This window comes from Marmota monax, unplaced genomic scaffold (assembly GCF_021218885.2).
Source record: "Marmota monax isolate L192 unplaced genomic scaffold, Marmota_monax_Labrador192_F-V1.1 WCK01_AAM20220418_F8-fsc00005, whole genome shotgun sequence".
Lineage (NCBI taxonomy): Eukaryota > Metazoa > Chordata > Mammalia > Rodentia > Sciuridae > Marmota > Marmota monax.
Window position 1 is genome coordinate 32,654,856 of NW_026692254.1, and position 26,574 is coordinate 32,681,429.

Below are 26,574 nucleotides of genomic sequence, written 5' to 3' on the forward strand. Positions count from 1 at the left end.
GACCAACCCTCATACTCTTTTAAGGCCCAAACCTTTCCCTTCCCACCAAGCCCGGGGACACATTCCCGCTGCTGACTGGCAGGTAGACTTCACCAACATGCCCACAGTATGGCGCACTAAATACCTCCTTGTCTTTGTGGACACTTTCTCTGGTTGGGTTGAGGCATTTCCCACTTCCAGTAAAAAGGCTTCCACTGTAGCTTCAATCTTACTGACAGACATTATCCGCAGGTTTGGTATGCCCACTTCCTTACAATCTGACAATGGCCCTGAGTTTATTTCTAGGATCACACAAAAGGTCTCTCAAGCCCTCTCCTTCAAGTGGCATTTCCACTGTCCATATCGCCCCCAGGCTTCAGGGAAAGTGGAAAGGGTAAATCGTACTCTAAAGGAAGTCCTTACCAAATTGACAATGGAATTAAACTTAGACTGGGTCAAACTCCTTCCCTTGGCTTTGCTTCGAATCAGAGCTCTCCCCAAGAAACCATCTTTACTGCCTCCCTTTGAGATAATGTATGGAAGACCTCTTATACCCCCTGGGCTGGTCGTTTCACAAGGACCTCTCACCCGAGATTTGTCTTTGCCTCTCTTGTTTCATCTCCGCTCGGAACTCTGGAAATATCAGGACTGGCTTCTTCCGGACCCAGTCTCCTCTCCAAACACTCCTCCCTTAACACCTGGGAGTCTAGTCTATTATAACACCCCAGAGGAGAAAGGGCCTCTTGCCCCAAAATGGGAAGGCCCCTATCCTGTCATTCTCTGTACCCCCACCGCCGCCAAACTCTCCTTACCAGACAACCGTCTCACTCCCTGGATTCACATTTCTAGGTTGAAGCCATATCACCAGGAGGCCCCACCTGCTGATGACAGGACCACCCCAGAGGAACTCCAAGAATCACCTCCTGAACCTCCCCTTTACTCCTGCTCTCCACACCCATCTCACCCCTTTAAGTTGCGGCTCACACGGTGTTCTCCGCAGCCCAATTCCTCTTAAAGAAGGCACAATGAGCTCTCCCAACACCCTAGTCTTCTCTCTCTGCTTGTTTTTTGTGCTCTGCTTATTTTCTGTGCTCTGTCGGGACTGGCCTTTACCCTCCTCTCCTACCATGTATTTATTCACTCTTCGGGAAAGATACTCAGAACATGGCATGCAGAAAGTCCGCGCAGTGGATGCAACTACTTGCTTCATCCACAACTGCACCTCTATTTCCCTAAAATTGTCACCTTCAAGGACCTTCGTCCCTGGTAGCTGGAACTGGCCTTTCATTTGCTTCCTTTTTGATCAAACCAAAGACTATTGTCATTGGTGGCCTGAGATATATAATGGGTGCCCCTATTGGTCATGCAGGTTCCATGATGAATGTGGTAGCTATTCTTACCACTCACTTGGTTACCCTGAAGGGTGGACTTCTAGTTACCTAAAGTGGCATAAAGGCTCTTCATCCGATAACAATGGATGGTATACTTTAGATATACCTGACCCCAAGGCCAAACGTTGGGACTATGTTGAGTTTGCTGTCTATGCTCGGACAACCTCAGCCAGACCCACAGGGTGGATGACTGTTGGCCGCACCCTGATTACGCCACCTAAAGCAACTATCCAGGTAGTCGAACACATCAAGGAGTCAGAATCAAAACTTTGAGATCTTATCCATAGCCCATCCAAAGAGGATTCAGAGCCTTCAACCCCCTTAGGCCCCCCTCCCACATGGCTCAATTTGCTACACCAAACTCTTCGATTATTAAACTCCACCCCTCTTTCTGTGCCTACTTCTCAGTGCTTTCTCTGTGCTTCACTTAGTCATCCACTTCTAGCAGCGGTCCCATTAGTGGCAGGAAATATTTCAGCAAAAACCTACAATTTCTCTAAGAAAGGACAACCCCTACATGTGACACATATCCCACTGTGGGAAAGTTATTCCACCAGTACTTCATTTCCTTTCATCTGTTTCCATCTGCCAACAATGAATCCTTTACCCATTTGTTCCTTGAGCTATAGCACCCCATCGAGCCCTGCGTTTATGCAACCTGGACATTTCCTCTGGTGTAACGGGTCTTTAAGTACCTCAACGATCAATGTCTCTGGCACCTGCTTCTTGGTTACTGTAGTTCCTCAGCTGTCTTTGTATACTCCCACCGAATTCTGGCAGCTGGCCCTACCTTCCCGCACCTGTAGGGCAGTCTTTCTGCCGGTTCTGGTAGGCCTCACTTTAACAACCTCAGTGGCAAGTCTCAGACTCTCTGGTGGAGCTATAGGTCATGCTCTATGGGCATCCAATGACCTACAACAAAAACTGCAGGAAGCACTCGATACCACTGCTGAGTCTCTGGGCTCCTTGCAGCGGCAGGTTACTTCATTGGCACAAGTGGCTTTACAAAACCGAAGGGCGATTGATCTTCTCACTGCAGAAAAAGGGGGTACATGCCAGTTCCTCAGAGAGGAATGTTGCTACTATGTTAATGAGTCTGGGCTAATAGAAAAAAATGTTGTTGAATTGCAGGAATTATTGACCCAACTGCTCAAACCCACCTCCTCTAATCCTATAACGGGTTCTTCCAATACTCTCTTGCCACGTACTTACTACCTATCTTGGGGCCCCTTATTGGGATGCTCCTTTTTTGTGCTCTCTTGCCCTGCATAATGAAGTTACTTCAAACCCAATTGCAGAAAATTTCTAATCAAACTTTCAACCAGCTTCTGCTTAGGCACTACCAGCCTCTGATGACCGATGAACCCTCAACATCTCCAAGAGAACAGTTCACTCAGTGCTAAAGCTCACTACCAGGCACTATGGAATGCAACAGATATCAGACAGCGGGAGACAACGAGCTTGGAGAACCTCTTAATCTGCCATCCTGGATTCATGAGTCTTTATGTCCTTCTAAGCTTCCTCATGGCCCTTGGCCTCTTCTCTGTCAGTCCCCCAACATGGAACTTCTGCCAAAAATTGACCTTTGCTTTAATTTTTATCTTCATTCTGTTTTTATTCGCTCTGATCTTCTTCAGGTGCTGGTGACGCCATGTCCAGGCAACACTTCCAGTATTTCCTAGAGTCTCTGTTACAGGACCAGTGGCTGATACCAACAATCTCCTCCATCCAGGACTGGTTCGATGCCATCAACAACTTGTGGCTTCAGGGAACTTTCACAGACTTCACCCCTACGGAAGTAGCTGTCTATAGCCACTGGGTTTTATTTCTGGCTGCCATGATATCCCTAGACCTGCCCCCCGAGCATTCCTCCACTTCCCTTTCTAGGCCCCACAGCACCCCCACACAGCAGGAAGCAGCCAGATCTGACCAACGATGCCCCACTTCCTAAGAAAACAAAAAGGGAGGAATGTTGGGAAAAGTATAAACGGCAGCCATACCCCAGAGAAAAAACCCCAACATGGTGCCTAAGCACCTCTTCTTCCTACCTTCTTCTTTTCTGCAGTGGCGCGAAAAGTTTCGTCCTGTGTGAACTCTCCCTCTGGCACCAATTTCAAATCTCGCTGGCGGGGAACCTTAGCCCCAATGAGAACTAATTCCTGGGCTCCAGAGCTGATATCTGAAAGAACTTGCCAACAAACGGGTTGCCTGCCATTTATCTAAGCCCTACCATCTCCCCCTTAGTTCTATATAAGCACACTGCTTTTTGCAATAAAATTGGAATTCTCCCGGCGAAGTGTCTTTGCGTGGGGAATTCTTTCATTTACCTTTGTAGGGAAGCAAGAGAGATGGCCGATACCTCTACCACTTCCCGAAATTGTTGTTCAAGCTTCTGAGTAGCAGTTACTGCATAACCAAGTCCTCCTGCCCCCAGTCCAGAGGCAACAAGTGAGGAGGCCAGGGAGAATCCAACTACTACTGGTAGAAAAACGGCCTGTCTTGTCCTGGAAAGGGAAGTAGTAACAAGCCATGTTAATTCAGCTTCACTGTAGAGTTAATTGAGGGACCAATGTGGAAGGAACACAAAAAGCAAAGGGCATGTTGAGGCTTAGATTTTTTGTTAGGGAACCATTGCACCAGATAAAGAACCCTGGTGGAGCAAAGGTTGGGAGGAAATTTGAATGATCTGGTCATAGGGTGCTGAACCAGAGGAAGTGTAGCAGCAGAGGAAATTTCCTGATGAGTTATGAAAAAGAGGTACTTCCTCAAAGGGTATGGTTGAGATATTGAGAGAAAGATCAATGGGAATCGCAGTTAACGGAGTACTATTGAAACCTGAACAGAGTAAATGGTCTGAAATGTTATTAACTTTGGATAAATTGAGAAGCTGGAGGCCCTGATGTATTAGGACCATCCATGAGAAAGGGTCAGCTTTAGGATGGGCAACTGCATCCAGCCGGTGTTGGAGTTCTTTCTCTTGCTCCTGGTTGGTTATGTGAATTTGAGAGAACACTTGTATATAAGTTCTCCATATTCTGATAGAGGCTGAGGGGTGCTTGGCAAAACCCCAAGAATAAAATTTGCCATCAGCACCAGAAGTCCATTTGGGATTGTAGAGGTCCCAAATAGTTAAATTGGTGTATTCTCATTTCTCATGAATTATAAGGGCACCCGCCAAAGGTGTTAGGCCAGCGCTTACAAGATTCCTCAGTTTGGTCTGATATGAAGCATAGCATTGCTGCACATAGGTGGGTGGTGCCATCCTGGTGCCATGTCACTTGGATGTAGAAGTGCCATCTGTGGGTTGGGATAGAAGCTTGGGAGAGATTTATGATTAGTAAAAGAAGAAGAGGGTTGGCAAGAAATCTTGAGTTTGGTGGGCCCCAGCATGGTGGAAGTCCAGGACTGGACATTTGGAACAAGTGCTTTTTTAAGGCAGGAGACATGGTACCAGGGGAGTGGCCCAAAAGCTTGGCTGCTGTTGGGGTAGTAAGTATGACTGTATTGGGTCCTGTCCAGAGAGATTCCAATAATTGAGGATGCAGTTCCTCTGAAGTAAGACTGCATCACCCAGTTAAAGAGGGTCCGATTCAGTTTGTGGTGAAAATCCAGCCTCTATCTCAGAGCAAAGCCTGTCCAAGGAAGGGACATGGCCTTTGTCCTTGGAAAAACCCACAGAGCACTTGCACCAGGTGTCCCTGACTCAGTCAGGCTAGGTGGAGACCCATAGTAACCCCCTAGCAGCCACCAATCAGCATGAGACAGAGAAATACCTGGGATGCCAGATGACCCTCCCAGTAGTTTATGGTGGTTGATAACATGTTGGGAAACCATGTGGTTCAGCATGTACACCCCTCTTGGCTTAAACCAATCAGTTCAAATGAATACCCCTTTTGTACTGACCAATCATCCCTACCCAACTTGTTCCCACCAGTGAATGTGCTAATCATGTTTTAGAGTTGTTATTTGATTTTCCTGCGGTGTGTGATGATTTGCTAAGAGAGGCTATGATGTATGTGAAGTCCCTGCCCTCTCCAAAGAATGTATAAAACTGCTGCAAACCCTGGGCTCGGGGCCTCTCAGCATCACCAGTTGCTGTGTGCGTGCGCAGAGGACCGAGCTAGCTCGCAATAAACACCTCTTTGCTGCTTACATGGATCTTGGTTGGGTCTCTGGTGGTCTTTTGGGGGTCCCGAATTCGAGCATAACAGTGGTTGTGCTGGGATTGAGGTACCGGATGGCGCAGGAAGGTACCGGTCTGCGTGTTCCCTTAGGAGTTTGAGTAGAAGTGTGAGATAGGGCAGGTGGGACACAAGAGGAAGAGGAGTGATTGGAAAGCTTTGGTTGATTAAGAAAGGGTGCCCATGGAGTAGCTCAAAGGGGCTAAGGCCTGAGGAGGCTCTAGTGGCTGCCCAAATTCGGGTGAGGGCCAGTGGCAGGAAATTGGGCAAGGATAGCCTGAGTTCAATAGCAAGTTTAGTGAGATGATCCTTGAGAATGCCATTAGCCCTCTCAACCTTACCCAAGGATTGGAGTCACTAGAGGATGTGAAGCCTCCAAGTGATGTTGAGGCCTTTGGAGACTAGTTGAACAATCTGAGAAGTGAAGGCTGGATCGTTGTCTGACTGGATGGAGGTGGGAAGTCTGAACCTGGGAATGATCTGCTCTATGGGGGTGAAGACAACAGTGTCAGCAGTTTCCCTGGAAGTAGGGAAGGCTTCTTATGTGGGAAGCCACTCTGAATGACTCACGCCTTCCATCCTGAAGTGGGAGGCTCTGAATGATCACTACATTTCATAGTGACTTGGACATTGTCTCAGTTCAGGAAGTTGAGGGCATATTTTCAGATGTAAGTGACACCCCTTGGGTTGAATTACACTCACCTGTCCCTTGTAACCCTGCCCCGTCTGGCCTTTTTTGGATAGAACTTTCTAAGAACAAGGGTCCCCCCAGTAAAAGCCCACTTTGGAATATTCTCTCTCTTTCAACAGCCTCTCATGAATTTCTCTTGCTCTCCAATTTAGGGAGTCTGAGGCCAAGAGTGAAGAAGCTGTCCTGAAGCTTGTTTAAAGGTAAAGTGTATGTCTGTGTTTTATTTGGTGTCCCTGGAAGTTCACACGAGCAACCTTAAGTTCAGCTGCCCATGCAGGTTGGGGGTAGCACTTCTATCCAACTGTAAGAGAGTGCTATCCCCCAAATCACAAGCAGTTAGGTCCTGTGTCAAGCCTTGCCCAAAGAGGTGGGGACTGTCCCTGAAGCCTTGGGGTAGGACTGTCCATGTCAGCTGTGGAAACCTAAAGGATGTAGGGTCTTCCCATGTGAAGGCAAAAAGGTAATAAGAGTCAGAATGGAGAGGCACTGTAAAGAAGGCATCTTTTAAGATTCAGGACAGTAATGTGAGTGGTTGAAGGGGGATATGAGAAAGAAGAGTGTAAGGGTTGGGAACCACCAGGTGGATGGGAATAACTGCTTCACTAATTAGGCAGAGGTCTGGAACAAGTGCTTTTTTAAGGCAGGAGACTTAAGCAATAGGCTCCAAAGGGTTTGCATACTGGCAATATGGGAGTGTTGCAGGGGGAGTCAGTAGAGATGAGGAGTCCTTGGGCAAGTAACTGGTCTATGATGAGTTTAAGTCCCTCCCTGTGGGTTTTGGAGATGGGAAATTGGGGATGTGAAGGAAATTTAGTTTGGGGTTTCAGCTGGATACAGACTGACTTGTGGTAGGAGGCTATGACCGGTTTGGAGATGTTCCACACCTGGGGATTGACTAGGTCAGGGGGCAATGGTATGATACGTACTGTTGGGTTATTAGAGAGGGTAAGGATTAGAGGCAGAAGAAAATGTGTGGTATTATTCTTGGGGTATAGTTGGAGGGTGGCTCCTAGTACTTGGAAAACATCTTTGCTTAGGAGAGAAACTGGACAGGATGGAATGACTAGAAAAGAGTGTGTGAAAGGGTGACCCTCAAGGGCACAGGCCAGCTTAGCAGTTTAGTTTGGGGAGGAGGGTTTGCCATCAATCCCCATAACTGAGACCTGGGAAGGAAACAGAGGCTCAGAGTGGGCAGGCAAGACAGAATAGGTAGTCCCTGTGTCCACAAGGACAGTTATGAATTTACCCAGTACCTGGAGTGTTACCCTGGGCTTGGCGAGGGTGATGGGGGTCCTTGAGTCTGGGCTTCTTCAGTCTTCTGCAAACTCCAGTAGTTCAAGAGAAGGGCCTACCTGGCTGGTCTCCATGTGGAGACTCCGAGGAAGGGTGGGCCATGGGGCAGTCGCTCTTCCAATGTCCTGTCTGCTTACAGGCGGGGCACAGCCTGGAGGGTGGCAGCATGGGTTTGGGCATTGGTGAGCCCAGTGACCCTCACATCCACATTTGAAGCAAGCCCCTGATAAAGAATAATGCTGGTTCCCCCGTGGAGCTCTCACTTGAGCTATAGACATCAGGGCCACTGCCAAAGCCTGAGTTTAGAGTGTTACCTTTTTCTGCAATTGAGCCTGCCTGGCTAGTTCAGCTGACTCCTCCTGGGCATTATAGACTTTAAAGGTGATTTTCACCAGATCTCAGATAGGGGTCTGACTTTTTTTTTTTTTAAATATCATGGGCCAATTGAGGAATGAAATGGGTTGCTAACTTGTTGCACTAGAGGGAGATTCAGGGTCCAGCTTAGTATATTTGGTGAGCGCCACTAAGAAATAAGGCTGGATTCTCATCTGGATCCTGGGTGATTTGTCTCAGCTTATCAAAGCTAACCACATTATTAGAAACTGCCTGCATGCCTGCTATAAGATATTGGACCATGCAAGTGCAGTGACAGCCACCTTGTTGGCCATCTTGGTAGTCCCAGTTGGGTTCAGTTAGGGGAACGGCTGCTTCACCTGTGAGGAGAGTCATATCTGTTAGATGAATTTGATCAGCATGATCTAGTGTGGCCTGCTGGATGTGGGCTTGCTTATTGGGAGTAAGAGTGGAGGAGAGAACGACATAGACATCATGCCAGGTAAGATTATAAGTCTGAGAGAGGTATCAGAATTCCTTAATATAAGTAGAAGAGTCAGCAGAAAGGTGCTCTCCAGTCTGGGAAAGATCTTGAAGTGAGAATGGGATGTGTACTTGGACAATCCCTTCCGCACCAGCCAATTCCCTGAGAGGACAAAGAAGCTTTGAGTTAGCTAGTAAGAGGGTCTGGTGGGACTGACAGGAGAAGAGAGGAGTGAGTGGGGGGAGGGAGAAGGGTTGTATTAGTAGAAGAGGTGGGCAGAGGAGACATGGCTACAGGAAAGGAGGGAGAGAAGGGGGAGAGGGATGGAGGGGAAGCGTCCTGGAGTAGGGAAGGAGGAGCTATGGTAGCAGGAGGAGGGGGAGGGGGAGGGTGCAGGTGTGGGAGGGAAGGAGGGAGAGAATTGGCCTGAGTAGGGAGGGGGAAGATGGGAAGGTGGGGCTGAGAGCAACTCAGGTGGATCTGAGAATGAGGAAGGAGAAGTAGAAGAACAATGGGAAAAGGGTTCCCTAGCAAGGAAAACTTTAGCAGTAGAACAGGTAGAGCAGAGGGGAAGACAGGAGTGAACCTCAGAAAGCCTGAATGTGCCTCCAGATGTAAGGGACTTCTGCCCACTTCCCTGTCCAGTGACAGACATTGTCCAATTCAGCGAGGATTTAAAATCAAAAGTTCCTTCTGGGGCCATTGTGACCCATTGAGGCCTGGCCCCTCAGTGGAGGCCACTGAGGCCTCAGTGGAGTAAAAGACTAGGTGGTTATGGAGTAGAGAGTCCTAACTTGGCAAAATTTGAATATAGACACCCAAAGGAGTTTGGGGGTCTCAGGAGGACTCGGTTTTTCCCATGACCTTCCGGCACCCTCAGGGGTGGGTGGGAGCAGAAAAAGGCATCCCAAATTCTGATTGCACTTACCCAAGGAACGGATAAGGGCCGGGCGGGGGTTGAGGTGTCCCAGCAACCCACCAGGAGCCCAAACAAACCAGAGTGGCTCACACGAGGACTGGGACATCTCCACAGTTCCCAGGGCCTTGAATGGAACAGGCGGGGTCTATGGCAAGCACATGACTTACAGATAGACCCTCCTCCCAGATGGAAAGGGGCTGGGATGTCAGGGGAGATGAGGGAACTTACCCCACTCCTGTTGGCCTGGATGAAGGGAGAAGGAAAGAAGGAGAAGCTTAGGAATTTTCTGATTCCTTTGAAGGTGGGAGGTGGACCTCAATCCCCTAAGGGAGAGGCCTGAAGATCCCTCCTGTGTTTCGGCACCAGATGTAAGGTCAGGCAGCGGCAACTAAAAGGAGGCAGATTTTAAAAGGCTGCTAAATGAGGCTTTATTGAGATTTCGCTCCTGGGTAAGACCCTCATGTTGGGTGCAGAGCAGGCTGAACTGTGTTGTCTGCTGGGCAGGCTGAACAGATGTTGGCTGCAAGATAGCCCACGCACTCAAATCCCCCTCTATCTGGTCCTTTTATCACCTGTTTGCCTCAAGTCTGAACATTCAACCCTGCTTAAGGCTGAACACTTAACGCCCCCTTGGGCCAACAAGGCAGCTTCCAGACCCAGAGGCCCCATTAGATTTGGGCTATAAAAACTCCCTCCTGCCAGGCCCCCCCTCTCTCTTGCTCTTTCTCTCTTGCTCTCTCTCTCTTGCTCTTTATCTTTCTTATGCGCGCTCTCTGTCTCTCTCTTGCTCTTGCTCTCTCCCTGTTCATCTCTTTTCTCTCTCTTTCTTTTCTCTTTGTTGCACTGCTGCAATAAAGATCTCTTGGTCACTCCGAATGTTGTGGTCACTTTCCTTTCACCTCAGACCAACAGGGCAGGTCTGAGGAGAAGTGCAGGGTTGTACCAGATTGGAATTTTTTATTGGGCTTAGGGCAGGAAGGGAGGACTTGGGACAGGAAAAGGGGGGTTTTAGAGTTCCTTGTCCTACTGGGGTTAGTTGGGGAAGCTGTTTAAGATCTAGGATTGGCCAGGAGATCCCGCTGATTGACAGGCAGTTCTGTTGGTGCCTGATTGGTCATTCTTTTGCGCGGGTTGCTTGGTGCTTTGTTCCTCAGCCACCTCCTCCGACCTAACAACAGGGACCCAGCTTTCAGTTACACTATCATTATTAATGCTACAAACCATGGGTGGGGTGGACACTGGATGAAGCTGTAAATATTTTAACCTTCAGGCCTCAGTTACAGAGAAAAGGAAACTGGAATTAGTTTTTGAAAAACCTGGATTTAAGCCTGACTCTGTTATTTAAAGGCTGTGAATCCTTAGAAAAGTCACTTCACTTCCCTGAGATTTTGTTTCCTTCTCTATGTAGAAGTGAAAATCATAATTGGCATGTTATTTGCAAGAAGTAAATGCTATAATTTGGAAAGCGTTCCCAGCTAGGGCGGGTAGGCAGGAGGCTCTGCCCACCTCTGAGATCATGTGGCATTTATTATTCAGATGTCTAATTCTCATAATATTATTATGCCCACTGTTTCCCCTTCAGAACATAAGTTGTTTATGAGTAGAAAGAGTAACTTATTCACTTCTCTTCCTCCAAAGCACAGAACCCTCAAATAATGGTAGTTTTCCAAGATAACTGTTTAATGAATGAATCAATCGGTGAATGGTGACAGACGTTGTGAACTTCACTGTAGCATAGTGTTGAGTAATATATGGGAATCACCCAGGTCTGATATAGCAGTTAATTAGCTCTTTCCTTTACCTGGGATTATAAAGCCTTCCAACTCTTCCAAAATCTTCATCTGTGACAACTTCACCCTGAAACATTAGCTCTGCCATCTTGTATTCCATTCTTCAACTTCTTTCCAATCCTTGATCTGACATTGTGACTTGTTTTTAAATTTATTGCCTTGCTTCACAGATTACCAATTCTCATTAATATTACAGGGCTGGGGACTTCTGAGAAACTGAGGTAGCAGTTTCCCCCTTTGGGGTAGCAGACCCCCCTTTGAAGCCAGAATTAGACAGGCAGGGGTCAGATCCAGAAAATGGGGGGATTGAAATGTTAATTCCTTCAGAGCCCTTCTTCCACCCTTATCAAGAACCTGCCCTTGCTCCAACCTGTTGCTAAGGTAACCTGTCCCAGGAATTGCCCCCTCCCTATAGAGAAAAGGAAACTAGAATTAGTTTTTGAAAAACCTGGAGTTGTAAAAGTTGTTAATAAACGTGTCCTGGGATGCTCCATCCAACCTGCCCCCAACCCTTGTCCATATGCTTCTCACCTTTTGGCCATCCCACTGAGCATCTCCTGGGCCAGGAAGATAAGGGGAAGAGAACAGGAGAACAAAGGAAGCACAGGACATATAAAAAGGCAAAACAACCTCGATTCTTGGGATACCAGGATACCAGCTATGACCTTCTTATCCCTCCTGGGAGAAGTCTATGTTACCACTTTTTAAATAAACCCTGCTTTATATGCTTGCCTGGGTGTGCTTCTCTAATGTTATACTTCAACAGGTGAGGGAGCAGAACTCATCACCAGTAACCAGCAGTACGAACTTCAAACCCCAAATCTTATGATCAAGTCAGAAAGATTTCAGACATGATACTCAGAGTAAGAGGCATGAGTTTATTAGAATGGATAGGAATGGGGAAAGGGGGACATTCTCAAGAGAGCGAGTGAGTCTCTGAGAGAGGACAGGCATGCTGTACCTTTCCTACCCTCCAGTTTTATTGGGGGTCCCAGGGAGAGTCCTGCCCAGGTACACTGCCTGACTTCTGATTGACAACAGAATAACATCAGACTTGATATTATCAAGTAATGGGACTTGATAACACTACCATGATAACCCTAGGACACTTTGGCCCATACTGACAGTTCTAATTGGAACCTCTTCTTAGAATTTTATGAATAGGGGAAATTATTCTTATTCCCTGAGTTCTGGGATCTGGTCTGTGTAAGAGTCACAAAATTCCCTCCCTGCAGGGTAACTTGTGTTTCTCTTATCAGCATTATTTAGGGCTTGTATTTCTCTTGCACATAACAGTTTCCAGAGGTAAGTAACATATTCTGTTGACAAAAGCCAGGCAGGGCTGCAGGTAAATTGTTTTTTCTTCTTTTTTTGTACTAAAGATTGAACTCAGGGTCTCTTAACTGCTGAGCTACATCCCAGATCCTTTTTATTTTTTATTTTGAGACAGATTCTCTCTAAGTTGCTGAGGCTGGTTCAAATTTATGATCCTTGTGCCTCAGCCTCCCAATTGCATGTGTGCCACCATGCCTGGCTCAAGGTAAATTGCTTTTAAAAAGAAAGTATGTGGGAGTTCAGCACAGTAAGCCCATTTTATAGACTTATTCCCTTAACCTTATGTTCTCACTGCTCATGTCTGCTGTGCCCTATCATTACCACTGCCCAGCCCTGTGGTTCTCAAAGTCAGGCAAATATCAAGGTAATGTGGAGAGCTTGGTCAAACATCAATAGGGCCTCATTCCCAGGGTTCCTAATTAAGCAGGTGTGGGAAGGAGCTAGAGAATCTGCATTTATAACAAGTTCCGGGGTGAGGTTGATGCTGCTAATCTTGGACTGCACCTTGAGAACAACTAATCTAGGCTGTGATTACCACTTCTCTTTCAGAGGGATTCCCTGCCTGGGAACTGTAGGTGGGGGTGGGGGTAGATGACAGGTACCTTCATGTTGTTCTTAGGAAGTAGACCCTTTGGAGCATAAGGAGAAGAGAAGAGGCTTGGCTACTAAATCATCTTGCCAGTTGAATCTTTCATATCATGGGATTTCAAGCCACTGGAATCTCAGAGCTTGGCAATCAGTAGTGTGCTGGTAAATTTTAACTGGCCATTGAGGGTTTGGAAAACTGGGGCAGACACCTGGATTTGCTAACTTCTGTAGCAGGAGTGCACTGTAACCAACTTTCTATGACCAGTATAATTTTAGCAGAAATATCCTGAAAAATCTAGCAATGGCTCTCATGAGCCAGTGTGAGTAGACTCTAGCATACTAGGGCTTGTTTCCCCAGCCTGCTAGCTTTCTTCTATTCTTCCTACTAGCCCTATACTCAGAGTTAGTCCTCTCTTGCTTTTATTTCTTGCTCCTTCTTTTGTATTTCTTGTTCTGCATCACTGCAATTGTTCTGGGATTGTTCCAGGTGCCCCACTTCCCCTCAAGTGTCCTTCCTTCATTCAAGTCTCAGTGCCAGCCTGGTCCAGGCTGGTCTCTTATTAAAGCTGTAGACCTGCTGTGAGCTCTCCACAATCCTATAGCTTTCTGGCTTTTCCTCCCCTTGCTCAGTCCCCAACATGTGGGAGAATCTGGCATGTTACAAAATGAGTGAGATCAGAAGGATCCTTTCCGTATTTGATTCCGGAATGACATTTCACAGGTCTTCTCCCAGACTGTTTCCAGATTCAAAGGGAGATACTGATCTATGGAGGAAGTTGGCTGTGAGGAAATGCTGAGGAATTTGCTCATGGAATAGAAGCAAAGCTAAACCCATGCATTAGGAATTTGACAGATTTCTTCTTCTTTTTTTTTTTTTAACTGCTGAGATGTTCTACAAAGACACACCTAATGCCCAAACCCAAAGGGCATGAGAAGAGAGAACAGGGTTTCTACTTCTATGTCATGGAGAAAAGCTGCCAAAATGTGATTAAGCTTTTTGAATTAGAACTTAATAAAAATGCCTTTGCTGCCAGTTTCCATGGTCATCCAGTGAATAGAGTGAATACATTTATAGGAAACACAAAAGGCGTTTCAGAGCTTGGGCAGAACTAAAGACGTATTCCATCTACTATTTGCTCCTGTGATTTTAGCACCAGAGAGCAAATCCAAAGTCCGCAAGATGCCTGAGGGAGTGTATTCCTTTCCAATCTTGAGCAAGTTTTAACCTCTTCCTAAATAGAGAATTAAGAACCAAGCTCTTGTAGAAGATACTATTCCTCACCATAGATCCTTCTGAAATGGTGTGTCTTGAAGAAGACAGTGGGGAAAGATGCTCTCCTTGGCTTCTAGCTCTTAAGAAACTCTTTTCTTTCTAGGGGTCTTTGGCCATGAACAATGTTATGGTTTGCATATGAGGCATCCCCCAAAATCTCCCGTGTTAATGTAGGAATATTTGGAGGTGCAATGATTGGATTGTGAGAGCTGTAACCTCATAAGTCCAATCTAGCTTGAATGGACTGAATAGGTGGTAACTGTAGGTAGGTGGGGTATGGCTGGAGGAGGTGAGTCACTGAGGGATGTTTTCTGGAAGAGTGCATCTTCCTTACAGTCTTCTCTCCCCTTCTCCCTCTCTCTGCTTCTGACCACCATGAACAGAGCCACGTTCCTCTGCATGCCCTTCTGCCATGATCTTCTGCCTCACTTGGGCCCAGAGCAATGGAGCCAGTCCACCATTGACTGAACCTCTGAAATCATGAGCCTAAGTAAACTTTTCCTCCTTTAAGCTGTTCTTGTCAGGTATTTTAGTCACAACAACCAAAAGCTGACTAACACAGGGAACATCCTGTGTTACATAGATCTTTCCACTTCTCTTCTTTTTTTAAAAATTTTATTTCTGTTGTTAATGGATCTTTATTTTATTCATTTATTTATATGTGGTGCTGAGAATCAAAACCAGTGCCTCACACATGCTAGGCAAGTGCTCTACCACTGAGTCACAACCCTAACCCCTCCACTTCTCTTCTTGACTACCAACTAGTTAAGCATGTCCAGTATCCATGGACAGGGAAGGCATGGGAAAACTATTGATGATCAGTGGTGGGAAAGGTAGTAATGGGGAGTGATGGAAAAGGCTAAGTTGGGGAGTCTCAACTCAAATCTGTTTTGTTATGGTGGTTAGACCTCTGTGGTCTAAGTCCCAAATAGTCATTGCTCTAGTGCAATGCAGTGTCTCTCATGATGTGATATGGACAACTTCTTCATTCTTCTACCTGCTTCATTTATGAATCATGTCTTTTGCTTTGAGAGACAGTTGATCCAAAGAGTTTCAATTTACTCAACTACTCTGAGCCTGTTTTCCGATCTGCAAAATGGGTATGATAGGAGCAAGTGGCTCAGTTTTCTGAGAAGATCATTAATATGTGAAAAGTATATTAACTGAATTTGTTTCATGTCTACAGCTACACACATAACATCTTAACTTATATCGAAGGGGATCCTAAAATTTTATGTAGCCAAAATAAAATCAAGGCCCTCAGTTCTCTACCTTTCATCCTGCTTTTCCCTGACAGTTTCTCTTATTGGTGAGCAGCATTGTCATTCACTCAGTTGCTGTGGCTGAAATGTTGCTGCCTCTTGTTATGGCCTAGCTTAATCAGTAAGTACCCTATAGATTATAGGATATCAATAAATAAGATAAGGTAAAATTATAGGATGAGTAATATTAAGCTATTCTGGTTATACTTAAAGATTTTAGCTTAAGTAACTCCATTTTAAAAAAGAAACCATCTTGGTTAGAGTGGGCAGTTAACCTGATTAAGAAACTTTATTTTTGCAACCCCTGGCCAACCAATGAAAAATCCTCAGTGACTGCAGACAGACACTTGCAACATTGTAGCTGCCAGCATAACTGCTAAATTTAGCTTCTGTAATGGAGCTTGCTTTGCACAATCGCAGACTCCTGAACAAGGTGGAAGTGGTTTTTAACTTGAAAAAGCTTGTGTGCACAGAGGTGGGCACTGTACAGTGAATAGCCTCTTGCTGAGGGGCAGTTGCCAGCTGGCTAATAAAAACTCTCCAATTTGCACAAAATTCTAAGAGTGTTTTCTGAGTGATCGGCCCACAACACTCTCTTTTGCTCACACTGCACATCCAATTCCTCAGTATACTGGTCCTCTTCTCACTTCTACTATCACAGACCTAGTCTGTGCTGGATTGTTCAATAGTTCCTTCCACACTCCTTGCCTTCATCCTTAACCCCTTCACAGCAGCTGGGGGACACTTCTGTTTTCAACCTTCCAATGGGTTCCTATCACATTTACGGAAGAATCCAGTGCCTTATATATCTAGCTCCTGACCATGTGTATTGCCTTATTTTCCTCTTCTCTCATTCTAGCTTGCTCTGCCTCAGCCATGCTGACTCCTGACTGGTCCTCCAGCACACTGGGCATCTGGCAGTCTTGTTCTTGCAAGTTCTTTCTTCTAATACCTACCTACACACAGTCTCACTTCCTGTATATCTCTGACTCCCTGAACACCCTACCTGAGGTTAGCACCACCAGCTCCTCTCTGTCTTGTTACAACACTTTTTTTTTCATAACTCCTGATATAGCAGTTGGTTCATTGTCTTTCATTGCAGATTGGAAGGGCCATAGGGACAGAGACTTGGACTGTCTCATTCTCTGCTCTGTCTTCAACTCCTAAAACATCTCTAATACACAGTAAATACTTAGTAAATGTCTGCAGAATACATGAACAATCTAGGAAGACTAGTGCCAGGCACATACATGGTCAAGTGTTCAATAAGTCTTAATTATTATTATGTGCACAACACATATTGCTGTCTGGCTTCTTCTGAGTTTTTCAGGAACAGAGAACTCCCTATATAGTAATTCAAGTGGAATGTCACTTTATTGAACTAGGGTCTTTACCATCTTTTAAGTCATTGTATCATCACACCAGTCCTATGCATATATTTTACTATCTCTACTTTGCAGATGACAAATGGTAGAGTCAAAATGTCAGATGATACCCTTCCTGCATCCATGTTCACAAAGCTAGGAGGGAAAGCTAGGCAGGAAACCCTTCAGGTCCCATACTAGTGCTTTTTCACTCACACCCAACCTCTGCTCTAAGGAGCCCAGGCATGGAGCTGTCCTTCTTTAGGACATCCACAACACCAGCTTTTCATAGATGATAAAAGATTTGTTGCATAGAGGTTTTTATTTTTTCCTCCACCCCATGAGTTCCTTGAGAGCAAAGACCAGATCTTGTTCTGGGAGTACAGGACTGAGAATACAGGGCTCAGAAACAGCTTGAATTGACCTGGGGTTGGTGCGAGTAGTGGGAGAAGGGGAAGCATTTTAAGAGTCCTTTGACTCTTAAAACCAAAAACATCTAGAGGGAATTCTTTGACTCTTAAAAATAATAATAAAAAAAACATCTGTTGAAGCTTTTGCTGAATATAAGTTTTCTGAATCCTTTGTTTGGTCAAGCTGGGCACTCAGAGAAAAGTTTTAGACTTAGTTATATGAGGGTTCGCTGGTCAGTGTCATCTGGGGCAAATGACACTTTTTTCTTTTTATAACCAGATATTGAATCCAGGGATGCTTAACTACTGAACCACAATCCCAGTCTGTTTTTTTTTCTTTGAGCAAGGGACTCACTAAGTTGTTTAGGGCCTCACTAAGTTGCTGACTCTGGCTTTGAACTTGTGATCCTCCCACCTCAGCCTCCTGAGCTGATAGGATTACAGGCATGTGCTACCATGCTCAATTTCCCCAATTTTTACAAGCTTATAGAAACCCACAAAAAGGGGCTGGGGCTGGGGCTGGGGCTTAGCAGTAGCTTTCGCCTAACATGTGCAAGGCACTGGGTTCTATCTTCAGCACTATATAAACAAACAAACAAATAAATAAATAAAATAAAGGTATAGAAAAATCACATCAATCTTTTTTTTTTTTTAAAGGAAACCCACAAAAAGCTTTCAGAGAGCACTTCCTCAGTGATGGAAGTACACTTTCCTGCTGCTGTGACAGCCTCTGAGATGAGCCTTCTCCTCTTTTATTAGAAGAAGTTATGAGAGGAAGAGACACCCTAAATGATACTCCTATAACTTCAGAAAAAGCTGACTGCAATTCTGTCATCTGTAAGGAACAGTATATGTCACTGTCACTGAAACAGAAGACTGAAAATTAGAGCATGAACATATAAACTGGAAGGGGAAAAATAAATCAGGTCCATCTTGTTTTAACATTCAGCAATATTTTTAAGTATCTCTAAAGAACCTTGAAAGAAAAGAGCTGAAAAGAGTCTTGGACCTTCAGGAATATTAGAATCTGGTTTTCAATTACATTTTGACCTGAAAATGAAATAAACCCTCTATAGTAATGACTTGAGCTGTCTCTACAGCTCGCCTGTTTGCACAATTGAAATTGTTTCATTTCCAGGGGTGCCTTCTACTGCACTCCAGGAGCCAGGCTAAAATCAGAAACAGTTACAGCTCTCACATCTCCTGGGAAGAAAACTTTAGCAGAAGCAGCAGTTCTGGAAGCAGGGAGGTAGGTGATTTAACACCAGATTCTGGAAGGCTCATTTGTACCCTGCACTGACACTTGCTGGGCTCTGTGGTGGTCCTGCTGGTTGGTCCCTACCATCTGGTCCTGACCAGATGATTAGTCTAAGTCAGTGGTTGCAGAGATTGTTTTGCCCTTTATAAAATTTTTATTTGTCACATCTTAGGGGGTGCTACTGGTATCTAATGGGTAGAAGATAAGGGATGTTACTAAACATCCTACAGTGCACAAGTCAGCTCTTCACAACAAAGAATGACCTGGCCCAAAATATCAAGAGGGCCAAGGTGGGGAAATCCTGGTCTCTGGGTCTCATTTACCAATGGTTGCTTTAGAAATAGGTGTGTGACTTAATCCCAGTTCCAGACTTGAGGTAAAGTCAGTCAAAAGGTGTCTGAGAAAGTTTCTTTCATTCCTCAGAGGAACCAGAAAAAAAATATTTCTTCTTTTGGCTGTTGTAGTAATGGATCAGATGTCTGGAGCAATTGTAGTCCTTTATAACCACAAAAACAATCATTTTGAGATCAATATCATAATATTAAGTAAAGTGGGAAATGTTGATGACTTATAACCATCAGTTCCACTCACAGATATATATCCTAGAGAGATATGTATAAGAGTGCACTGAGAGACAAATACACAAGAATTTGGAAACATGGCAATACTTAAATCTCAGAAATAGCCAACATTTGTGAACAGGCAAGTGGATATATATATATATATATATGAAATGAAAAGGGCTAGGGGATGTGGCTCTTTATTTATTTGGTACCCAGGACAATCACAGAGCCACATCCCCTACCCCTTTTCATTTTTAGATGAGGTCTTGCTAAATTGCTTAGGCCCTTGCTAAATTGCTGAAGCTGACCTTGAACTTGCAATCCTCTTTTCTCAGCCTTCCAATTTTCTGGGATTACAGGTATGCATCACCATGCCTGGCTCTGGATAATTGAACCTTCATATAGCTATTTAAAAATGAATATTCAAGGAAAAGAAGAGCTCAAACTATCCCTATTTGCTGACATGATTCTGTATTTAGAAGATTCAAAAAAACTCCACAGAAAGATTCTAGAACTCATAAATGAATCCAGCAAAATTGCAGGATATAAAACTAACATCCACAAATCAATGGTATTCCTATACACCAATGACAAATCAGCAGAAAGAAAAATCAGAAAAACGATCCCATTTAGAATAACCTCAAAACAAAACAAAACATTGGGAATCAAATCTAATAAAAGAGGTGGAAACTACAGAATTCTAAAGAAAGAAATTGAAGAAGAGCTTAGAAAATGGAAAGATCTCCCATGTGCTTGGATAGGTAGAATTAATATTGTCAAAATGGCCATACTACCAAAAGCACTATACAGATTTAATGAAAATCCTATTAAAATCCCAATGACTTTCTTGACAGAAATAGAAAAAAGTCATTTGGAAAAATAAGAGACCCAGAATAGTCAAAACAATTTTTATCAAGAAAAGGGATGCAGGAGGCATCACAATACCAGATCTTAAATTATACTCAAAGCTACAGTAACTAAAATGGCATAGTGTTGATACCAAAATAGACATGAAGACCAATGGAACAGAATAGAAGATACAGAGAAAAACGCACATGAATATAGTTATCTCATACTAGAAAAATGCACCATAAACATACATTGGAGGAAGGATAGCCTCTTCAAAAAGTGGTTCTAGGGGGCTGGAGTTGTGGCTCAGTGGTAGAACACTTGCCTTGAATGTGTGAGGCACTGGGTTTGATTCTCAGCACCACATATAATTAAAAAATAAAGGGTTTTTCAACAACCAAAATGAATAAAATAAGTAAAATAAATAAAGAAAAAATAAAAAAATGGTTCTGGGAAAACTAGAAATCCATATGTAGTAGAATGAAATTAAACCCTTATCTCTCATCCTGCACAAAATTCAACTCAAAGTGGATCAAGGACCTAGGCATTAGACCAGAGACCCTGTGCTCCCTGGAAGAAAAAGTAGGCCCAACTTTTCATCATGTCAGTTCAGAAACCAAATTCCTCAATAAGACTCTTAAAGCACAAGAAGTAAAATCAAGAATCAATAAATGGGATTCTCAGCAAAAGAAACAATCAAGAACATGAGCAGAGAGCCTACGGAATGGGAGAAATCTTTGCCACCTGCAAAAGAACAGAAGAATAAAAGTTCATTGGGTTAGACAAAGGGGAATGAAGGGAAAGGAGGGGGGATGGGAACAAGAGAGACAATAGAATGAATCATACATAACTTTCCTATGCTTATATATGAATACACAACCAATGTAACTCTATATCATGTGCAACCACAAGAATGGGATCTTAGAATTCTTATCTTAGAATAAGTTATACTCCATGTAGGTGTAATATGTCAAAATATACTCTGTTGTCATTTATATCTAAAAAAGAATAAATAAAAATGAATATTCAGTAGTGAAAGTGAATTAATTATGTATATAGATGCAACTCACAAATATAATGATGAATAAAATCTTTGACTGGCTTTCCCTCCCTGAGTCCACTCCTCAGTCACTCATCTGCTGAAAAGCCCCTGGCAGATGAGACGTAGGCTGGGTATTAGCTATGGGACAAAGGAAGGACCTTTATTATAGGGCCCGGAACAAAGTGAGTCTCTGGAACTGTCAAGAAAAATGGATTTTTAAAAATATTAGTTTTAGTGCCACTTTACTCTTCACCCTTCTGTTTTTCAAGGGACTCCCCTCACAATTTTTAAAATTCCTATTTCTTTCTAGTTTCCACATATGAGAGAAAATATTCAACCCTTTACTTTCTGAGTCCCACTTACTTCATTTAGCATGATGTTCTCCAGTTCCATCCATTTACCAGCAAATGGAGTAATTTCATTCATCTTGATGATTAAATAGAACTCCACTGTGTGGAGTTAATCTATTTGTCTGTTGATGGGCACCTGGGGTCCATAACTCAGCTATTGTGAATTGTGTGGCCATAAACATTCGTATGATGTTTCATTATGGTATGCTGATTTTAGTTCTTTTGGATAAATACTGAAGAGTCTGATAGCTGGGTAATATGGTGATTCTATTCCTAGCCTTTTGAGGAATCTCTATACTGTTTTCCAAAGTGGTTGAACTAATTTGTAGTGCCACTAACAATGTATGAGTGTAAACCCACCCCCTCCCCCCAGCCATCCTTGCCAGCATTTTTCATTCTTTGTATTCGTGATGATTGACATTGTAACTGGAATGAGATGAAATCTCATTATAGTTTTAATTTGCATTTCCTGATTACTAAGGATGTTGAACTTTTTTTTTGTATATTAGTTAGCTATTTGTATTTCTTCTTTAAATGGGTTGGCTTTGAATTAAAAACCTTCTGCACAGCAAAGGAAACAAGAGCATGAAGAGAGAGCCTAAAGAATAGGAGAAAACCTTTATGGGCTACTCTTGTGACAGGGGATTAATATCCAGAATATATGATAGAACTCAAAAAACTTAATAACCAAATAAATAAATAAATAAATAAATAAATAACTCAATCAATAAGTGGGAAATGATTTTTTTTTCCTAGCAGAGGGAGTGTAAACCTTCCTCGATGTGTTACTGAAGGCCTCAAAATGGATATGGACAGATAATTATCTCATCAATGTAATATTTAGTGGGCAGGATTAATCAGTAGTCCAATTTAAAATAAGGCCACATTCTGCTAAAGGTCAATTAATGAAGACCTACTAGGAGTTTGGGATCCTTCAATGTCATAGCTTTGATCACCATTTGTTGAGCAACCAAGAGGTGCTGAAGAAAGCTGAGCCCAGCTGGGGAAGGCAAAGCAGATCTGTCCAGCAGGCTGTCTTTTGGAAAGAGATATACAAGGACCTTCATCACATGCCTTGAACTTGTGATTAAACAGCAAATAGTGAATATGTAACTTGTGAAAGGCTTTTCTAAGCTTCAGGACATTTAACAATGTTGTCTTCTTCTGATCTACCACTCATGAAACTCAAAACTGTACAAGCAGGAACTAATCTACTTTCAAATGGTTCAATTGAGTTTTTGACTTCCATGTTTACATAAAATGAATTGTGGGTGGCTTTTATATACGTCACAAAAATATTTGTGACGTATATTTTTTTAATTTCAAAGAAACTTATGTTCTCTGATTTTCCCCTTCAAATAAGCAACCTTTTTCTTCACTGCTTGTTCTCTTAATGTACACTTTTCAGTTATCACAATAGGAAAAATTTTTTATTGGGTAACTGTGGTGAGCCGTGTTTGTAGACCGTTGCCGCCATTAGAAGATGGCACCGGTCTCCGTTGTGGATCTTGGTAAACAACTCCTTATTAGGGAAAGTTGGCACGCTGTCCCTCAACACCCTATGAGAAAACCCCGCGTGGCAGCTTTGGATTGGACTTGAGTAAGCTTTATTAGGCTATGCTTGGTCGCTCGGCGGGGGGGTCGCTAGAAGATGATACATGAAACAAGGCCTGAATAAACTGCTGAAAGAAGAATCCTGTGTCGTGTTTTCCCTTGCCGGCGAGGGGTCGCGACAATTGGTGGCCCGGACGGGGAATTATATTCCTCGAACCCAGGATCCAGAACTTTCAGCAGTCAGGGTGGTGCACCAGTAAGTTCCCAGGTAAAGTGGGAATCCGCAAGCTAATAGCGGGACGCTCCTCGGTAAAGAAAGAGAGAGTGGGAAAAAGGACGCTCCCCTGTAAATAAGGAGAGAGCGGGGCTTTTGTACTTTCACTTTCTTTATAGCTCTAAAAACATTATGGGCGCTACCTCTTCAAGCCCAATTTTGTTGGCCCTAGATGGGTTGCTATGTTCAAAAGGACTTAAGGTAAAGCAGAGCACTTTGCAGATGTTTATGAGAGAAGCTGCCGGGGCCGCGGCCGCGGTCTGGGCATGAGGATGGCGGTGGGCTCAGTCAAGATGCAGCCGCCGTGTGAGAACCCGGCCCTGGCCGCGGTGGTGGCGGCGGCGGACAGTGCTCTGCGCCGCAGTCCCAGCGCCTGCGAGCTGGAGCGCGAGCAGCCGCCGGCGTCGCTGCGGCCGCGGCTGAAGGACCTGCCTGCACTGCTGCGGAGCGGGCTCACGCTGCGGAGAAAGCGGAGTGCCGCCGGGGGCCGGGACCGGACGGAGCCGGTGTGGGTTCCAGAACGCCTGACAAGAAGAGTCCCGACAAATACATCTGAGTTAAATATAACCACTTTGGCCATTACTTCCCAGGTGTTAATTCCGTTGTCTCCTTCTAATGAGACCTCTAATGCCACTCATTTTAAGGCTTCTCCTTATTGCACCCCTGAGTATGGCTTCCCTCCTATATTTACACCTTGTCAAGATCACTCTTGGGAGAAACATCAGGTCACCAAAGGTTTTTCCCTTTCCCCCTCTCTCAAAAGGTACTTGTATAATTCTTCCAACAATAATTCCTCTATAGGAGCGGGTTGGTCCTGGTTTCAATGGTTGATTTCCAATGAAAAGGGGGCCACAGCCGACATCTCCGCTTTGGCTCAATTACGAGGAGTCCAAAGTTGGCTGTTTAATGTTTCTGGCAGTACCCAAGACTCGGGGTGGGGTAGGAGACTCAAATCTATTTCACACAATGCACTATTAGGTAATGCAACGTTACCCTCTGCAGCAGTCTGTCTCCAATCTCCGTTTCTGTTCCTTTTGGCTAATGTTACATCACAGGGGATGCTTAATTGTTCTAATACTACCTGTTACTTGTCTGAGTGTTGGAATGGCTCCTGGACTATGGCAGTGGTTATGAAAATTCCAACTTTTGTCCCGATCCCGGTTACTGCAGATCCAGAGTCATTTCCTATTGTTGAACTGATTAGAGCCCGTAGAGATTTTGGAATTACGGCAGCTGTAGTGACAGCTGTGGCAGTGTCTGCTGCTGCAGCAGTTACAGCTGGAGTAGCCATGGCCAGCCAGGTTCAAACTGCTGCCACTATTAATCAGGTTATTCAACAAACATCCACCATACTTGAATCTCAAAGTAAAATCAATCAACATATTTTATCAGGAATTTTGGCCGTTAATCAAAGGGTGGATCTCCTCCAAGCTCAGATTGAGCAATTGTCAGACCTAGTACATTTGGGTTGTGTTGATCATCGTGCACATTTATGTATAACATCTCTCAGATTTAATGATTCCAGAAATACCTCTCAAATCATCGGACAGTACCTGGCCGGAAACTGGTCCATGGAAGCAGAGAAGTTGATCCAGACCCAACTGACACAAATTGCCATGCTGAATAACACTCATGTGGACCCTGTGACATTGGGCCAATTTACGAATTGGCTGTCTTCTGCTTTTTCTTTCTTTAAGGAATGGGTGGGAGTACGCATTTTTGGAGCTATGTGTTGTTTTGGGGTTGTCCTTTGTCTGTGGCTTTTATGTCACCTAAGAGCTCGTCGTAGCCAAGAAAAGGCTATGATCGTCCAGGCTTTTGCAGCTCTAGAGAATGGTATCTCTCCACAAGTTTGGCTTGCGCAACTCAAGCAATGATTTCCTGGGTTTTGGCCATTGCACCCCAAGTTATCTTTGACATTGCACTGGGATTGGCATGCCCTCCTCTTCCTGCTTTCCCAGTTATGGAAGGCCCATGCACTCTGCAGGCCTTGTTGCCATTGCACGCAGGTGGGCTTCCATGCTGGTGCTGCACTTTATGCTTTGGACCCTTTGTTTTCTCAGGGGCTGAGAGATGGTGTTGCCACTTCCAACCTCATAGTTACTGACCGGCTACTTGTAAAATCCCCCTTTCTTTTTCGCCGTCATCATGATGCAGGATGCGAGGCAAGGCACTGCACTTGAGTGATCCGATCTCCGGACCTCAAGGGAAGCATGTCCTATTGCATACGGGTTTGGCGTCCACGCCCCATCCCACGAAAAAAGGCGTCGGCTGATATGGTGTCAGATCTAGGGAAGGCGCCTCCTTAGGACTGAGCCATACATTGCAGCCATGTTTGCACAGTGGGATAGGACCTCTACTTTCGCCTGCATTGTTTTTTAAGAGATAAGGGGGAACTGTGGTGAGCCGTGTTTGTAGACTGTTGCCGCCATTAGAAGATGGCGCCGGTCTCCGTTGTGGATCTTGGTAAACAACTCCTTATTAGGGAAAGTTGGCGCGCTGTCCCTCAACACCCTATGAGAAAACCCCGCGTGGCAGCTTTGGATTGGACTTGAGTAAGCTTTATTAGGCTATGCTTGGTCGCTCGGCGGGGGGGTCGCTAGAAGATGATACATGAAACAAGGCCTGAATAAACTGCTGAAAGAAGAATCCTGTGTCGTGTTTTCCCTTGCCGGCGAGGGGTCGCGACAGGTAACTTCTAGGGGCATGATGAGGATAGTAATATAATTAACTGAATATTATACACACTATCCTTAAAAAGACAAAAGTATTTTTCTTTTTGTGTGTTCTTTCTCATTCTTTAAAAAATATACATAGATATATACATATATGTGCCTATATATATTTAATTGATGCAGTAACTATACCTATTTATTGGGTACTTGGTAACGTTTCAAAACATGAAAACTGTGTGTGATGATTGGATCAGGGTAATGGCACATCCATCACCTCAAACATTTATCATATCTTTGTGTTTAGAATATTCAAAATCCTCTCAGCTCGATATTTTGAAATATAATTATATATATTATTAATTATAAGCCATAATTATCATACTGTGATAAAGAACCTTAGAAGTTCTTCCTCTTATCCAACTGCATCAATATGCCCATTACCCATTCTTTCTCCATCCCCTTACTTACTCCCCAACCCTTCCCATGCTCTTTAACTTCTACAAGATCAATTTTAATTTCTGCGTGTAAATGAGAAGAAGATTTTGGAGTCTGGTATACTGATTGAAATTAGGCTCCAAACTAAAAATTTTTAGTATAATTGCTCAGCATCAAGTAATTTTTTATTGGACAAAGACACAGCACAGTTGCTTCTCCCTGACAATAATATGGTCAAAATTCCACTATGTTTCTCATTTGCTATTTATATTGTGGCCTCA

General features: G+C 44.1%; 1 long non-coding RNA gene across 1 annotated transcript in view; it reads left to right on the forward strand.

Moving 5' to 3' along the window:
• LOC124088827 (uncharacterized) overlaps window positions 1-19,235 on the forward strand; it is a 46,186-nt gene extending 26,951 nt beyond the window's left edge. The window contains exons 2-3 of the long non-coding RNA XR_006850478.2: window positions 6,395-6,442; window positions 17,951-19,235. This is a non-coding gene — a long non-coding RNA (uncharacterized LOC124088827). The remainder of the gene's footprint in view (window positions 1-6,394; window positions 6,443-17,950) is intronic.
• Window positions 19,236-26,574: the final 7,339 nt, after the last annotated feature.